The following is a 17,136-nucleotide window of genomic DNA, read 5'->3' on the forward strand; positions in this document are numbered from 1 at the left end:
CATGCATGTGTACACACATGTTTGAGTGTATGCACACATGTGTGGGGGCATGTATGCATGTAGCAGGTATACATGTGTGCATGTAGCAGGTACACATGTGTGTCCATGTGGAGGTCAGAGGTAAACATTACATGTCTTTCAGTCACTTTTTAACTTATTTTTTGAGGCCAGGTCTTTCACTGGCCTTGACACCTGCTGATGTGGCTGAAACATCTGGGTTCTTGTAACTGCTTCCCCAGTGCTGGGATTCCCGCTGCAGGCTGCCATGTGTAGCTTTGCCCATGTGTTCTGGGGCAGCTGCCACACCTGGAGGAGCTTTGCCCATGTGTTCTGGGGCAGCTGCCACGCCTGGAGGAGCTTTGCCCATGTGTTCTGGGACTTGAATTCACGTCTTTATCCTTGCACAGCAAGAACCTTACTGTCCAAACCATCTCCTCAGCCTGACTGACTACCTTTCTTCCCTGTCCTCTGGAGGTTAGGCCTCTCACAGAACTTGTTTTCAAGTCCTTGTCTCAGAGTCATCTCTGGGGGATGAGACGCTGCTCTAGTGGAAAGCTGCGTTTGTTTAGCTATAATCTCTTCTACCATTTCCCAATGCTTTCTGGAGAAACATATGTACACATAAATGGGTGTTTGTAAGCATGCTAACTAGATTTATGAATTTTATCTAAGTCCATCTGACCTTAGGGTTTTAAAGTTTTTTGCATGTTTTTAATATACTGATTCTGTCTCTCCTGTAAGCTCATGAGATGTCCCAAGGCCAAGAATGTGTCACCTCTTTCCTCTAGAACTCTCCATGATGTCTGAGTGCCCCTCAGCAGACTGAATATTTATTCAATCATGGCTAACACCCAAGAGGCCACAGAAGTCGGGCTGATGGCCCCTCAGGCTTGTCATGGGGGACACAGCTCTGAAGAGGAGGCCACTCTGCCGCTGCTTTCAATGTTGCGATGAATAAAACATTCTGGAGGCCCAGAAACAAAACTGGGACAGCGCCAAGCTGGGACAGCACCAAGCTGGGATACGAGAAACCATGCACACACACACACAAGATACTGTGTTAGCATGAATGTTTCTTTAGCCTACTTCTGAAGGACACCCCTCCAAAGGCAAACTGAACTGAGCCCTTATTTCTCTCCCCCTCCTTCTTTCTTTCCTTCCTTCCTTCCTTCCTTCCTTCCTTCCTTCCTTCCTTCCTTCCTTCCTTCCTCCTTTCCTTTCCATCCTCCTTTCCTTTCCATTCTCCTTTTTCCTTTCCTTTCCTTTCCTTTCCTTTCCTTTCCTTTCCTTTCCTTTCCTTTCCTTTCCTTTCCTTTCCTTTCCTTTCCTTCCTTTCCTTTCCTTTTCATTGGAGTTTATGTAGCCTAGCCCAGCTTTAGACTAAGTAGCTATAAACAACCTTGAACTCCTCATCTTCCTGTCTCCACACTCTGAGTTCTGGGACTAAGGTATAGGCCACTAAGCTTGGATTATGGTGCTAATAGATCAAACCCAGAATTCATGCATGCTAGGCAGGCAGCATGAGTTATTTGAGCTGCTTTGTTGTTGATGTTGATGTTGTTGTTGTTCTTGTTGTTCTTGTTGTTGTTGCTGTTTCCTAATCGGAACCCATCCCTGGGAGATGTGGAGATCTTTTCAGAGACCTGGGCTTATGCAGCAAGGCAGGACTCATATGATTTATTAAGAACCTCAAGGCTTACCCATCACAGGGATGGGTACAAATTGGTCTGGCCTCAAGCAGATAAAACAGGAGCCCTGTCCTGACTGGCCTTCTACTGTGGAAGAGAAAAGCTTATGGAACAATTAACCACAGCAAGCAGTGCTCTATGCCAGAACCATGGGCTACAAACACTGGTCTTTGCGGGTGGCTTATGGCCTGCCCATTTGCCAGTCCTTTAAGTTTTATTAACTAGTTCCCCAGAATTGGAGATGCTAAACAAAGGTAAGAATTACATGATGCTCAGAGGTAAGGGACCTTTCGGTGGCAGGCAGAGATTAAGCAGCCTCTTCTCTGCACCCTAAGATTGACCACTAAACACTGGAACACCATCATAACCACCCCTGGTTCAGTCAAACACCTCAATAAATGGCCATCCGGGGTGTCATACACTCAGCACCTGGACCAGAATCTTACGATGTCATGATCTCTTGATGCATGGCACACGAATGCAGCAGACTCTTGAAAAAATATTCTAAGGCCTTGTTTGGGGATGCAACAACCTATGGCTTTGTATAAACCACTCTGAACTGGGAAGCTGGCACACACCTCTAATTCTAACTCTCAGGACATGGAGGCAGGAGGATCATGAATCATGAATTCAAAGTTCATCCTCAGATATAGAGTGAGTTTGAGGCCATTCTGGGCCATGTGAGACTCTCTTTCAAAATAAGAGATAGATAGATATAGATAGATAGATAGATAGATAGATAGATAGATAGATAGTAGATAACAGGCATACAGACAGAGATAGATAGTAGATAGATGAATGGATAGATAGATAGATAGATAACAGATATACATAGATAGATAGTAGACGGATGGATGGATGGATGGATGGATGGATACATAGATAGATAGATAGATGATAGATAGATAGATAGATAGATAGATAGATAGATAGATAGATAGATAGATAACAGATATACAGACAGAGATAGATAGTAGACAGATGGATGGATGGATGGATGGATGGATAGATGAATGATAGACAACATATAGACAGAGATAGATAGTAAATAGATGGATGGATGGATAGATAGATTGATGTTGGTGTAGGTAGATGTGATAGGGAAGAAGGATAGAGAAAATAAATAAAAAAATGTGATTTCTATAATTCTGTACATAGAAGAAATCACAGATTTCATAGAAACTTACTAAAATTAATTCTAATTTTGAATAGAGAGTCCAGCTCTTACAGAGTCCAGGCTCAGATTTTTCCCTGTTGTGTGGAAATCTGAAGTCACGATGAAAAGCAGACAGAACAGTGGTCAAGTCCTTCAGAAATGACCTGCAAACAGCTATCACACTGACTGGGAACAAAGCTGGAATCAAGAAGGGAATGGGGAAAAACCAGGCTGGCAGCAGAGCCTTCTGAGCATCACACACAAAGGCAGCAGTCATGGCTGTTCAGTGTTGGCTTCTAGCCTCCATCTCCTGTGGGTGGAAATGGTTCCTCTGCCGCTCCATAATCTTAGCATCTCTGTCTCCATCTCCGTGGGTTTACCATGCAGGAGAGAGTGGTCTACAGAAGACAGGCTGAGAGTGGATGGACAGTGGGCTGGCTGGAGGGCAGGAGGGTAAGAGTGTTTGATGGGTGTTTATGATGGCCTGAGTTCAAACAGCCACCTCCAGGTGACCACTGAGCATGGGGGCAGCTTGAACCTCTAACCAGAGCACTAGGCAGGGCTAGAGACAGGAGGATGGCTGGCATGGGGAGTCTCCTGGGATGGGGAGGGCAGCACTAGGCAGGGCTAGAGACAGGAGGATNCATGGGGAGTCTCCTGGGATGGGGAGGGCAGCACTAGGCAGGGCTAGAGACAGGAGGATGGCTGGCATGGGGAGTCTCCTGGGATGGGGAGGGCATCTTCCCACGTCCTCCTCTCCCAAGTTGGCTTATAACCTCCTGTTGAAGAGGAGTAAGGGAAGACCCTCCCCAAGTGACACCTAACTGCCCCCTCATCCTGGGTTCACATTCCAAGGCTGAGAGAGCAGAAAGTGTCTCCTGCTTCTGCCTCCCAAGCATCTGAGACTATGGCCATGCTTCACCACAGAATGTTAGCTTCTGCCCCCTCTCTTTAAACAATTCCAGCTTCGGTCCTTTCATCCATATAAGGGGACGACTTGGTGTCCTGAGAACATTCAGACATGGCACTCACACAGCTGCTGTCATTGCCCGGGCTGTCAGTCAGAAGTCTCCTTTGCTGAAACCCGGGGAAAGTGAAGGTCGACTACCACAACCAGCTCCAGGGACGTCGTTCTGACCAAGTTCGTACCAGTAAATTTCCAATCTGTCAGTTGTTCCAGAGCTGTGACCCAGAGGAACCGAGTTTCTAAGCAGAAAATGGATGTAAACAGAGCTCACATCTGCCTGTGTGTGGCCTCCTCAGACACAAACAGATTACTCAACCAGGGCAAACACAAGAGGTGCCAGTGTCAACCTCAGATGGTGACAGGGCCAATTATGACTTGGCTTGCCTCCTTGAATCTGAAATGTCACTTGTGCTAGGGAACTGTTCTGTCTGTAAAAGCCCCACGAGAAAGTCGCCACATCTTCGCAATGTTCATTCCCATAGATGTGAAGAACAAGAAGTTAAGGGGAGCCTGCTTACCATGCTGCACTGAAAACCTGCAAATTCCAAACATTGGAGAGTAGAGAGTCTTTGTTTAGCCCAGTGACCAACAGAACAAATACATCTGGGAAGAAAACAGACAGAAGAAGGGAGTACGGGGACACTGCAAAGCTCCTTTAACTTGGATCCCTTTCCTTCAGCCACTTGGTCGAAGCAGCGGCCTAGGAATGGCCAGTCTCTGTTTTTCAAAAGAAGCCAAAAACCTAGATGATCGCTGACATTAAATGTCTGGCAAGTGCTGAGCTGGGGAGATGGTTTCGTCAGTAAAGCACTTCTTGTGCAGGCATGAAAGTCTCATCTCTGCATCTGATTCCCAGATCCCACCTAACTGGGGTCACATGTCTGTAATCCCAGAACTGGGAGGGCAGAGACAGGCTCATCCCTGAGGCTCACTGGATGGTCCATCTAGCTTACTGGGCCAGTTCTAAGACAGTGAAAGAACCTGTTTTAAGATAAGGTGGACTGAGCTTCAACAGAAACTCCAAGGATGTTCTCTGGCCTACACACAGCATGCCTTCAGACATGTGCACAAACATACAGACACACACATGTGCCCACACATATACATGCATGCATATATTCATACACATATATACACACATGTACATATATAGACACAGACACACACAAGCATATATACACACACACATCTATACACGTGCACACACACATACACAGGCTGACAGCTGTGAAGTTTAAAGTTAATGCCAATCCAGCTCAATATGCACAAGGTCTTCTGTGAGTCAAATTCTACAGGGGTGCTCAGGTTCCATGGTTTCTGTGGAAGCTGAGTACAGTGGGATTGATTCCCAGCCTTGGAGCCTTGGAGCCAGAATACAATCCCAGCATGCACCGCGTCCTCACAGGCAAGGAAGGACAGAGAAGTGTCTGTTTGCTCCAGACTCAAATCAAAGCAGGCCTCGGGCTGTCACCAGGATTGTGTGGAAATGAGCTAAGGGACCCCCAGGCCACTTGATCACTGTCTACTGTGTCAGGCTAAGGCCCAACTCTGAGTTCCAGTCCCGGTCTGGGCTGAAAACTCTAGCTAGTAGTAATTTTACCTCAGAGGAACTGCTCTTTCAGTTAGATAGGATGGCGGGAGGAAAGTGGGCGCTCGTAAATAAGTCTTTGTTGTTGTAAAGATTATGTGTAACCAGGAAACAAAAAACATTTAAAGCATAAATTCAGCAGACATTAACATGGACATGCAGATAAATGGTCTTACAGCTCAGCCGAGGTGTACAGCACCGACGAGCTCTCTAGCTTCCCACTAGACTCTCCATGTCGTTCTCGTTGCTATTAAACTCTGAACTCACTGACCCTCTACATCAGTCCCATCAATATATTACAAATTAAGCAACAGACCTGTGCCACTTTTGTTGTCTGTGACTGATGAGGCTGTGGTGGGCATGTTTTAGTTTATTGATAAAGAGAAGGAAGAGAAACACTAACCATTTTTCTCCATTATATAAAACTAAGTAATAGTTTATATTCAAGACAACCCGAGGGGTTAATTTATTTTGAAACCTAGTGTATGAGATAACTTGCATTAATAAAATATGTATTTATGTGTATGTGGGTGTGCCCACATGTGAGTATTTACATGGCATGTGTGCAGGTACCCGTGGATGTTAGAAGAGGAACTGGACCCCTGTGAACTGGAGCTACCTTCACTTGTGAGCCTCCCTGTGGGCACTGGGAGCCACTCCCTGGCCTTCTGCTAGAGCAGTAAGTCCTGCCAGCCGCTGAGTCATTTCTCCAGCCCATGACTTGCATTTTTGATTCATTAATTCTCTCCCCTATGATAGTTCTGGGACGAACGTTGCTCATAACCACAAGTGATGTGTGTGAGTTGTGTGGAGAAGGAGTGACAAATCACTGAAGCAGATCGAGCTGCCCTTGAAGCTACTGTTTGGAGAAATGGGGTTTGTGTCTCTCAGTAATGTCAAGGTAGACACGCAGAAATCCACTATCACCTTGAAGGAAAGCAACAGAAAACGTTTGCAACACGTGACAAACAACAGTATTGTAAAATATCAACTGGCTGACTGAAGGTTTCTGAGAAATGGAGTTCTTTCTAAACCCTCTCCTCCACACACAGGCCTTCAGTCTTGCAAAGTGTTTCCTCTTAGCACCTAATTCTTGCATGTAATCCCTCCCATGCTCTCCAGGGCCCTTCCAGGCTTGCTAAGGCACACACTGAGGCTCTTGTTTTCTCCCTTTAAGCTTTCCATTTGTTAAAAGACTTAATGTTAACTTGAAGTCAGCCTCTGACCCAACTTATCTGAGCTCATTTGAATATTCAATGAATATGCATGAAAATTTGTGCCAGCCATGTTTACCTCCCCACTTGGGTAGGGAAGAAGGAAGAAAGGAAGGAAGGGAGGGAGGAAGGGAGGGAAGGAGGGAGGGAGGAGGAGAAGGAAGCAAGCAAGGAAGGAAGGAAGGATGGGAAGGAAGGATGGAAAGGAAGGAAATAATTAAAGCCTCCTGTGCTTGCTTTAATCACCTTCTCTATTTAATTACCACTGATTGAATTGTGTGACAGGGTCAGTGTGTCTTTCATAACATGTGCTGCCTTGCTATGCTTATTTTACTGACAATAGGTATGTGTTCCTTCACCTCTTCCAGAGGAGAAGCAGGTATTCTCGGAATCTGACAACATCTGGCAGAATGCCCCACACTTGTTATACAGCCCAGAAGTTACTTGCCAAATTAAGTTGTAGCCTAAATCTACAACTGCTCATTATTTAAAAACCATACAGCAGCTCCCAGCTCTCCTTGATGCTTCAGGGAAGGAAGGAGAGATGGACTCATTATTATGCCTGGAAAATCAGAAGAGCCCCAGTTGGATATCTCTTGACCTCTTAGCTTGAAGCACTACAGGGACACGAAGCTGGGTAGAAATCACAACCCTGTGTGCTGGCAGGTCTGACAAGGATCCTATGGAAGATACTAAAATAGGAGCTGGTGGGATTTATGTATTTCTATCAAAGGTAATGGAGACAAAGAGTAACATGTCAAGTCACAGGGTCTGTCTGTCTGTCTGTCCAAGAAGAGCATTCAGTTCAAGCAGTTATTTCTCTAGGCTTGGTAGAGCTTCAGAGCTCTGCTGTCCACACTTCCATGGAACATGTCCGTAGCTCCATAGACGGTCCCATATTCCCTGGAAATTCAGGTTTTGCCCCCAGCCACGCAGTATGCCATGTTGACCACAGAGTCCGGGGTACCAAGTTTGTCTCAAAGATGACCAGACTGTAAGAGTGAGTTACAAGGTTTAAGTTGTTTAATAGACCTGCCTTTGTAGAATGAGGATATTTATTTCCTACTAAATGCTACTGAGAGGTCCAAAAACCTGGGGAATGAAAATTTCAATTCCCTGGGAAGCAGATTGGACTCCTCAGAAGGAGCCACTGACAATGGGCCTTTCGTCAACGACCCTGACACAGGGAGGACAAGTCCGGAGCTGAGTCAGCTTCTGGCTGGAGGAGATAGCAAGGCCAGAGCCGACCTGGTCTCTGAGTATCTCCAAGGTCTCACCAATCATAATAGAACTAATATACAAGCCACAGTACAATCAAAAGTATCCTAATGTCACTGCCTTGCCCCTACCAATTACATTCTAGAAAACTCCCCTAGCCTGCATAAAAAGGGGCATATCAGCCCCTAAAGTCATTGCCATTTTGATGAATGGTTGACCCCGGTGTGCAGGTAATTTCTGCAGAGGAGGTAATTTCTGCAGAATAAATGCTCTTTGCCTTTGCAAACTATTTTAGTCTGGGGTCTCCCTTCAGTGATTCTTGGACCCTAACACTATGTTTACAACTGAATGTTCAGGACAACATAGTTCTAATATCAAAACTTTTACTTTGTCTCTTCTGTCTGCATGACCATTTAACACAGAATGCTTGCTGTACCTTTCTGGTTTCCCCGTTTCTCATTTCCACGTGGATTGTGCTAAGATTGGGGAGGGTATACAGAGCAACAGGCTGCCTGGAGACATGGCAGGCTCTGTGGGCCTCTTATGATTTATGTCTCCGCTGTAGCTCCGCAGTGATACAGGGGGTCACTCTATACAGCTGTAAGGTTTAGTCTACAACTCTGCTTCCAGCTGCCACTCTGGCCGGCTCACTCATGCACGGGGCTTCCAGACACCACTTGGAAGGGCTGGGAATGGCGTCAGCATCAGCCCGTTTCCGTATCTTCCTTTAGAAACGTGAAATTGTTTGAGCGTTCACATCACACACATGACTGTGAGCTGCGCTGTATTAGACATTTGACATTTGTTTTGTCCTGGTAGCTTGGAACACTGACTGGAATAGACATGGGGTGTGGCATATGACTCTGTCAGTAAGCTGGAAGAGCCCAGGGAAATGTCTGTCTCCTCCCACACAGCAGTCCAAGGGCCTATGAATTGAGGGACGCAGATAGTCGGCTCTGAGGAAAGTCCAATGCCAATGACACTACGTCCTGGGGTCTCAGCATGGTGGGAAGGAAATCATAATGACTTTGCTTATCAGATCAAAAGAGGTCCATGAAATCATGGCTCCAAGAAATAAATAGATAAGTAGATAAATTAATAAATAAATAACCACTGGTGGTGCACATGCCTGTAATCCAAGTATTAGGGAGGCAGAGGCAGGAGGATCAGGAACTGAAGGTCACCTATAGCTACAGAGCCAATTCAAGAACATAAGGCTCCATTTCAAAACAAACAAACAAACAAACAAAACCAATTAATTATTTTAAAAGGGAAGTGGCTCAAATGAGACAGGAGAATTTTAGAGGAGGAAATAGATGTTACCATAAATATCCAGTAGATAGGCTGGAGAGATGGCTCAGGGTTTAAGAGCACTGGTTATTCTTCCAGAGGTCCTGAGTTCAATTCCCAGCACCCACNCAGCAGCTCACAGCTGCCTGTAACTCCCATTCCAGGGCCTCCAACACTCTTACACACACATGAATGCAGGCAAAACACCGAGGCACATTAAATAAATAAATAAATAAATAAATAAATAAATAAATAAATAAATAATGATGATGATGATGATAATTTTAAGACATCCAGTGACCATATGAAAAATAAACATTTTTAAAATTACAGTACTAACCAAGCACCTGTGTGGGGCAGAAGCTGATGGGCTGATAGAGAAATGAGCGTTCAAAGCAAAATGAAATCATGAATATACCTAGTTGTGGGGGGTATATCTGTTACTTCTCATACTTGACAGGAAGAATTATAGGGAAACTTTTTTCTTTTGGGTCACGTTTTTAGAAACATTGAGCCCAACTTGGCACGGGGAGGTACAAAAGGGCAGAACACATCGAAGCACCTAGTAAAGGGGAGAAGGCAGGGGGCGGGTCTGCAGCCTGCAAAGGGCCATCCTATTGGCCACTTCCACCAGCTAGGCTCTGCCTCTTAGAGGTCTTGCACCTCCTTACCCAGAGAAGGAGCCTGTATGGATGTGGCAGATATGAAAAGCAAGGCTTCTCCTTGGGCACTGAGATGGCTAAGGCAGAGAGAGCAAAGAGTTGGGAGGTGTGGGGGAAGAAACACTAGGGCTCTTTCCCTCAACAGGCCTACCCAGCTGTGTCACACGATGACCTGTCCGGCGGATAAATTATCTGACGGTGCCGCAGCAGTACTTTGATAAATCATTTTTAAAGTCCCAGTGTGAGAAGAGTAACACTGAAGTAAGAGGCAAGACACTCACTCAACTGTCCCTGTCATCTGCTCTATCAGTTAAACGGGGCGCATGTAGCAAAAACAGTAGTGTTTTCTCATTTATTAGCTTTAAGGATTCGTTCCATAGCTACTGGTTGCCAGGACCTGAGGAGGCCCTGGAAGAATTTAGTGGAGGAAGAAGACATTGTGGTCTCCGCCGGTGTGGAACCTGGAAACTCGTCAAGTAAAAGCAGAGGGAAACGCAGCAGATCCCTTAATGCAATCGCACGCAGATGCTCCAAGGCTAGCAAAGGAGGCAGCTATCCATCACTCCTCTGCCGCCCTTGAAGCGCTGGAGACTCATTTTATTAATGGGGCTGTCGGATTTCTTTACAATGTCAAACAGATGAAGAGGACATAGAAACAGAGCTCTTGGCTGGCTGCGTTCTGAGAATCCACCAGTACGGTGACCGGATTCTAAAACACTGCAGGCCTCGACGACAGGGTGGCTGCAGAGAGCAAACGCAGAGAGCAAAGGGACTCTCATTCTCTCAGAATTTTTATAAGGGTTTCATAAATGCCAGAAGTAATACATGTTCTTTGAACACATCTAGCGATGCAGGGGAGACGCTATGTGCCTGTAATAGCACGCCCGCTGCAGGCCGTGCGTTGGTGACGTAACCCAGAAACGAGCTAGAACCAGTCTGCGGACTCTTGTCCGAAGCCTTTGGGAAGGAGGCTCTCAGAAACCTCTGGGGCGAACGGAACCACAGACCCACCCTGGAGTTCCTAAGTACAGGCGGAGGACTAGACTTACGAGGCCAAACGACTGCAGCTTGATGTGATTGACAACTGGCTCAGAATCGCTGTTGTGTTATTAAGATGTACAGTGTCTAAGCCATGGTGTGGAGTGATGGATTCAGGAATGTTAAGCTCATTTGATGCCTCTGTGTTGGTAAGAAAATAGAGGTCCTTAGACAGGTGTGATGGTACAACCCCCTAATGCCACGATTTGAGAAGCAGAGGCCAGGGGACCACATACTCAACGGTAGAGTGCATGCCACCTGTCATGGGTAAAGACCCTGGGTCGGATATCTACAACAAAATCAAAACAAGGAATTGGGAAGATTCTTAGGTAGTAAAGTGCTTGCCTCACAATTATGAAGACCTGAGTTCAGATCCCCAGAGACATGTAAAATCCAGACACGGGAGCCTGCATCTGGAATTTCAGCCTTCTTCTGTGGAGGTGTAAGGAAAAGACAGGGGACTCCTCAGAGGCTCTGTGGTGATTTCAATGTAAAGACCTTCCTTAGGTTTGTAGACAGTGGCACTATTAGGGGGTGTGGCCTTGTTGGAGTAGGTGTGGCCTTGTTGGAGTGGGTGTGGCCTTGGAGTAGGTGTGGCCTTGTTGAAGGAGGTGTGGCCTTGTTAGAGGAGGTGTGGCCTTGTTGGAGTAGGTTTGACCTTATTGGAGTAGGTGTGGCCTTGTTGGAGTGGGTGTGGCCTTGTTGGAGTAGGTGTGACCTTGTTGGAATGAGTGTGGCCTTGTTGAAGGAAGTGTGTCGCTGAGGGTGGACTTTGAGATTTCATGTGCTCAGGCCAGGCCCAGAGTCCGGCTTCTCCTGCTGCCTGATGATCTGGATGCAGCTCTCTAAGCTCCTTCTCCAGCACCATGTCTGCCTGAGTGTTGCCATGCTTCCTGCCATGATGATAGGGGACAAAATCTCTAAACTGTAAGCCAGCCCCAGCTAAATGCTTTCTTTAAGCGCTTCTTTGGTCATGGTGTCTTCTCACAGCAATAGAAACCTTAGTTAAGACAGGTTCTTAGTAACATAACATACTCAGCAGTAATGAGACCCCTGTCTCAAACAAGGTAGAAGACAAGGACTGACACACAAGTTTGTCCTCTAACCTCCAAATGTGCACCTTGGTGTGTGCATACCTATGCTTATATATATGAACACACACACACACACACCATAGATATGTATACACCTACCAGATATACACACAATCATACCATAGACATACACATACATGTTCCATAGACATACACACATATAAAATAGATACATACATGTGCACACTCACACACACCATAGACACCACACATTCACACAACATACACATACGCACACATCATATAGAGAAATGCATATATAATATACACACATGCTATGCACATGCACACTTAACACACACACACACACACATGGCATTTGGCTTGGTAGCTTGGAGTCAGCCTCCATCTGCCTCATTTGCCAGATGCCCTTCTATAGTTCACAGTCTCAGAGCTGTGCAGAGCTCACGGTAAGCCCTGTGCTCAGCACTGCTCAGGTCCTAGCTCATACATATGCCTCTGAAGACAGTAGTAAGAGAAGGAGACACATGCAAAGATAAGAGAATAGCTGTCGATCTGGGAAATAAGTCCCAGGAGGAAGGACAACAAGCCTCAGAAAAGGCTCGAGTGACACCCAGCAGACCATGCGAGCTGACTCCAGCTATTTGAAGGAAGGGACCTTTGAGTGATTCTGGGTAGGTCCACCCGGTCAGATGAGGCCCGCTGTGTAGATTGGATGCCTTACACAGGGGTGAGCTCATGTATTATGTCGATGCTCAGGTATAACGAGACCCATTTCCACTTCAGTTAGAGGGATACTTTCTTATCATCATGCCAACTCAAGACTCTGGTGGGTTTTTTTGAAGGCTTAAGTTCTTTATAAGCTAGAGAATTTGTTCTGCTGACCAAGAAGATCATGGAGGAGCTGCAGAGAGAGTTCAGCCCATAAAGCGCTTGACATATAAACATAAGGACCTAAGTTGGAGTCCTAGAACCTACACAGAGAAGTATTTTGTAATCCCAGCATGAGCTAGGCAGATCCCTGAGGCTCACTGGCAGGCCACCCTTGCCTGCTTGGTGAACTTCAGGCCAAATGAGAGGCTCTGCCTTGAAAAGCAGAGTGAACTGGACAGTTCCTGAAGAATGACACCTGACAGTGACCTCTTCTCTACATGTACACATACATGAGGATCCACATGAATATATGCATACAAGCTCACATGCATACATATGTATGGATATGTGCAAATTCCATACATACGTACATACATACACACACATACACACATACATACATATGAACCCAATGAATGTATGCATACAAATACACATGCATACATACATGTGAACCCACCTAAATATATACATACAAGCTCACATGCATACATATGTATGGATATGTGCAAATTCCATACATACGTACATACATACACACACATACACACATACATACATATGAACCCAATGAATGTATGCATACAAATACACATGCATACATACATGTGAACCCACCTAAATATATACATACAAGCTCACATGCATACATATGTATGAATCTACATGAATATGCGCACACAAACTTAACAGATACACAGAGAATTATATAAAAGATATTCCACTGATGAAAGTTTGAACCCATAGAAAATTTCCAAGATAGCCTGTAATTCCACAGGATGTCACTTGCACATACTTATGGTGTTATAAAATACCATTATAAATCAAATGGGTGTTCTGCACCCAACTCCTCCACAGTCTAGCATCAGAGGAAGGCATGCATGCAACTGTGATGCTAGCGTCTACACAATTGCTAAATGAGTCCCACTAACTTCAGGATAAACCCATACCAGAGAAGACAGCCACCTCCTCGGTGTCCTTGCCCGTAAGGACTGCAGCCTGAGCCGTCAGATGATTCACCAAGCATGTTTATTCTCTTGTGTTTAGATAGTTCACTCCCGTAGCACTAGGATGAATATATTTACTCACAGGTCCCCACTGAAGTCTGTCTGCTCTAGGGCACATGGAAGTCTGTCTGCTCTAGGGTACATGGAAGTCTGTCTGCTCTAGGGCACATGGAAGTTTGTCTTCTCTAGGGCATATGGAAGTCTGTCTGCTCTAGGGCACATGGAAGTCTGTCTTCTCTAGGGCATATGGAAGTCTGTCTGTCTACTCTAGGGCACATGGTTCCTTCAGCTCTTTCTACCCATTACTTGTCTCTGCCTGAGAAATGTTTATGTGACTCTAGTCATGCAGGCATGAAGAAGTACAAATAACAATATAGATGTGGAATAGGAATAAAAACAAACATTTGCCAACAAATGGTGATGACGTTTGTCTTAAGTAGATTCCTAGATATACATCCGATTTTTGCTATTTATTAAAACAAATGCAACTTTGCATACTAGTGGGATGGATGCCTTATTTTTACATAGAGAATTCAATCTTGACTGGAGGATATGTGGTACCTTCGACGTTCCTCAGATTTGAGTGATAGTTTGATCTTCTAGCTGTCGATGCTGAGGGAACCACTTTGCATACATCCTCAGTACAAAATGGCAGAAGATGTTTAGGGCCATCTCAGAAACTGTTGGAAGCTATGTCTTAATCTCGAGCCAAAATTCGTTTAATGATTTTTTTTCTTTGAAATGCAAGTTGTGACTCAAACAGCAATATTTAAAACCAAATATTCTAACACATTACAATCCAAAGACATGACAATTTAAAACTTACATGTAGCCAGATGACATTGAGAAATGATTAAAATCTTTTTTTTTCTGCAATTAACCCATTATGTTTCTGTAAGATCATAAAAATTTGTATGTCCAGTAAAAACACTGCAGGTGCTAAGCTATGATTGTCTCAGACCTGAGCTGACGTCTCAGGCAGCCCTCTCTGGTGCTGTGTGGTGTGGTCCTGTGCACAGTACAGGGGCCATGCTGTAGACCCAGAACCAAGGCTGCAGTGAAACACTGGGATGTGGCATGGGGCGGGTTGTGTGTGTGCTGTGTAAACACCTCAGACTCATTACATTTTAGTTTCAACTGATTTTTATCATTTATTACAATTCTGAAAGATTTCACTGTTACCAAATTTCTCACAATCCCTAAATTTGGTTAATCAACCAGACATGGAGGGGTGGCCTACGGTTTAAGAAGCTGAGCCCCAGGGTACCAGGGAGCAGATTCAAACATGGTGGCCTCTGCCCGGCCGCACTCACGGTTCAGTTATGTAAGCCAGAGCTGCCGTGCACACTTCTTATTGATCCCATACGGATTCGCTGCCCATCAGGCTCTGGTTTATTCCCATTGTCTCAGCGTAATTTCTAACACTACTCCTTTGACTCACAAGAGTGCCCAGCCCAAGCGAGGATTCCAGGACCAGGTTAACACTACCCCCACCCCTTCTGAATGCTCTATGTTCTAGCTTGTGTAATACACAGGGAGACGCTTAAAAAGTACCGAGTAATTTTAATTGAACAAGACACCTTATTGATGATCACTAACATTGCTTAAGTATCTTTAATACAAAGCAGATTAAAACCCGAACAAAACGCTAGCTTCTGTGGAAATGAGGTGGAGAAAAAAAAAAAAAAAACTCTCAAGACAAAAGAAACAGGAAATTTTAACTTTTATAGGATTTTTAAACTGATTGTATGCATATGTATGGGTGTGTCACAGGTCACAACAGAGATTAAAGGACAACTTTTGGGAACCCCTTGTCTCCTTTCACTCTGGGCTCCAAGATCAAACTCAGGGCATTGGGCCTGCATAGCACGCATCTTTACCTACTGGCCCATCTTGCCAGCCCAGGAAATTCTTAAGCTGAAAAATGTTTATGATATCAACATTCTAGCTAAAATATAGGTGCACATTCATAGTCGTGTTTATTCATCAATTCATTGACTCACCTAACAACAAGAATGTAAGAACAAATTGGCTCAAGGAACACTGTATTATGTGTAGGTAATCAAATAGGTAAGTTGAAATAACAGGTTAGATATTCCTATGTCAACAGTCCTTTCTGTTCTTAAGAATAGAAATTGAAGTGGAAGGGAAATAGGAGCAGATAGGCTTTCCAAGGTGTTTTACATATTATTGTTAGCAAATATGATGGACTGTAACCATCTTAAACAGAAATGGTTTGTCCCTCGGTGGTTCTGCTCATTCGGGTTATGCATTTTTTCTTAGTGCCTCTCCTGCCTGGGGATTTATGGTTTAACAGACTGTAATGGGCCAGATAAAGCCATTCATCATGCGGGCTTAATGTAGGATAGGAAATTTAACTTGGTGAGCGTGATATATAAATATTGGTCTTTTTGGAACACACAGAGCATATTTAACTAAGTACTGAATGCAGGCTATATACTGTGTCTCAGGTCTGAGGGAGCTGGGAAGGAAGACGCTCCCTCCTGAGGTGTGTTGCAGCCTTTCCAGCCCTTGGACTCTCAGAACTCTTTCATCCCGTTACATGCTCTATTCATGTTAATGTCTATACTTCCATGCCTGGCATTTGCATCTCTCAGGCAAGGGATACACGCTCTACCCGTGTTTTACAGTCCTATCCACCCAGCAGAGAGACTGCCATCTTTGAAAGACCTGTCGTGTCTGTTTGCAAAAAATCATCGCAGCTGGGCTTTCTGACTACTGAGGAAGGAGGTGAGGGCTGGGGGAGCATTCTTAGACCCTCATCCGAGTCTCCAGCCATGCCTTCTGATCAGTGGTATGCTGTCCTGCTATAGCAGCAGCTGACATTAGGTCTTAGGGTGGGGCTAGGGTGTGAGGGCTGGGGAAGACAATGAGAAGGGGCTCCATCTGCCTAGCCATGGGGGAGCCTTCATTCAGGCAGAGGCAGACTTCTCTTGTGGCTGCTTGAAGGTCACTGCTCCCACTAGAACCTCCTGACCTGTGTTCTGTAAATAAGTCTGTCGAAGCCATTGGTCACCCAGGATGAACTTAGGTGGGATCAAGCTTTGGCTTGTCACTGGAATCTTAGGAGGAGGGGGTCAGAGCTTATTTTCCCTACAGCCACTTAAAAATTCCAGAGTTGGGTCGGCCTTGGTGGATTTTATTCACATCGATGTTTAGAATGTCTTTGATCACAGTTGGTGCCAATGAAGATGGTATTATGGGACTTTTAATGCCCTGTCTAGACAGCCTATTCACAGACTGCCAACCGTAACATATGTCAGGAGGTGTGTTTCGGATGGTGAATGTGGCAATCACCACAGGAGCTGACTGAGACTCTGCATCAGATGTTCAAGGAAGAGAAATCATTTTCAGGATGA

This window comes from Mus pahari, chromosome 10 (assembly GCF_900095145.1).
Source record: "Mus pahari chromosome 10, PAHARI_EIJ_v1.1, whole genome shotgun sequence".
Taxonomy (NCBI): domain Eukaryota; kingdom Metazoa; phylum Chordata; class Mammalia; order Rodentia; family Muridae; genus Mus; species Mus pahari.